Source organism: Grammomys surdaster, unplaced genomic scaffold, assembly GCF_004785775.1.
Source record: "Grammomys surdaster isolate TR1022 unplaced genomic scaffold, NIH_TR_1.0 125977, whole genome shotgun sequence".
Lineage (NCBI taxonomy): Eukaryota > Metazoa > Chordata > Mammalia > Rodentia > Muridae > Grammomys > Grammomys surdaster.
The window spans coordinates 2,450,208-2,452,332 of NW_021620793.1; positions in this window are offsets into that span (position 1 = coordinate 2,450,208).

Sequence of the window (2,125 nt, forward strand, 5' to 3'; positions counted from 1 at the left end):
CCTCAAACTCACTAGATCTGCCTGCCTTTGTTTCCCAAAAGAGTGCTGGGATTAAAAGCCTGCACTACCATGCCCGGCTCTATTTTTTATGCATTTATTCTGACTTAGGAATTTAAGCTCCTGTAGGTAGAGTCTCTTTTCTTGTTCAGCGTTGTATCACTTGGTTTGTACAAGCTGCCAGTGAATAATTGAATAGTTAGTTGCAAAATAAATAAAAAAATCGAAGCTAAAACCTGCCGCTGTCCTCACTCCGCCCCCCCCAACCCCCGCCACTGTGGGTAATAAAGTGAAGGGCCTCATGCATGCTAGGCAAGTGCTCTATCACTGAGTTCTACTAGCGGTCCATGCCTAAGGCTTTGCTGCTCCAGTGACCATGGTTGGTCACTATACATGGTATATATACACTATACTTGGTTGTTCTGGATTGAGCTTCTGCACTAGCACCGGCAGAACCATGTACACTAACTCGTGTTTATTTTTATCAAGCTGAAACTAGGTTATTTAACCGTCTGAGAAATCAGGTGACAGAGATAACTGCCAAATTCCCAAACCAACCAGTTTTAGCCAATATGACGAATAATCTCCTTGCTTTGAAGCCCCTAATCTCCTTTGAGTTTCTTGTTTCTGCTCTCCCCAGATTTCCTGTTTGTAAATTCACCTCAGCTGCTCATCCAGAATGTGCATCCTATTTTATGGAAGGAAGTATTGCCTGATGCCCAAATCGGGAAGCAAGTGTAATATCGTCTTTTGACATATTCCAAGGTGGATTCTTGGCTAAGGGTCTATTCTAGTTTGGGTTTGAATCACAGATGCCTCTGTTGGGGTCAAGCTGTGAGATCCCTGACACATGTCCACAGCTGTCTATATCCCTGTCAGGAATGTGGCAGGGATAATAACATAAGGATAGCAGAGAGAATAGAGTAAGTGGTTAGCACAATGTCCAAATTACTTTTAAATTTTTAATTGTTTATTTAGTTAGTATATATATGAGTATTCTGTCTCATGCACACTAGAAAAAGAAATCAGATCCCATTACAGATGGTTGTGAGCCACCATATATGGTGGCTGGGAATTGAACTTAGGACCTCTGAAACGGCAGCCAGTACTTTTAACCACTGAGCCATCTCTTCAGCCTCGTTCAATTACTTTTAACTCGTGGAAATGAGTGGTACAAAACTGAGAGAACAGAGGATTAGATTCCTGGCAGTTTCTCTGAGGGAGGTGCTGAGGAGGGAAAAAGAGTGAGATGGAAGTCTGTGTGAGTTTAGTTCGATGAAGCACGATAGCCTGAAACAACAGGCGACGAGAGGGTTTACTAGCCGTAGCTGACTGGGGCGTTAGAAGAAAACCACAGTCGGCAAGGGACTTTAAAGATGTAGGACAGAGGTCTAGACATGGTTTCCTTCTCTTTTCTCTCGTGACCCTTTGAGTATCTGCAGAAGTCGGGTCACTATGAATTTTGGTAGTGCAATCGCTGCGCGAGGGGAAAAGGTACAATAACCGCTAAGCAGAACCAGCAAATGGGCGCAAGGTAGCAAGGGAACCACAGGGCTTGGAGCCCTAGGGAAGTCCTGGGTGGGGAGAGTCTCGAAGGCGCGCTCGGAAAGTCAAGTGGGTCGCACGCGATGTTACATTGGTCGCTGTTAGAGGAGGGGCGAGGGAGCGGGGGGGGGGAGGGAGTGGGAGGGCGGGACACGGGCGGGGCTAAGGACCTCGGTAGGGCGGAGTGCTGCTCTAAGAGGCGAGGAGGGGCGGGTATTAGCGGGGGAGGAGCGGTGGCGGGGCGGGTCTTGAGTCCATCGCCGGGCCATCTTAGGGCGTGGCGAAGGGGCGGGGCCTGAGGGGGGGTGAGGGAGGTGGGAGGGCTGGCGATGAGGTGAGTGGCCGTGGGAGCTGTGGTGGCGGCGGAGGTGGAGCTGAGTGAGCGCGAGGGACGGGCCTTGGGACGGGGCGGAGCCGAGTAGACCCGGTGACCGCTGACCGGAGCGGGATCCCTTGAGGAGCTATGTGGGGGCGGGGCGTGGGCGCCGGGGCGGGGCGTGGGCGCCGGGGCGGGGCGTGGGCACCGGGGCGGGACCCGAGGGCCGGAAGCGGACGGAACCTGGGGTCCCGCAATCGGCCTGCC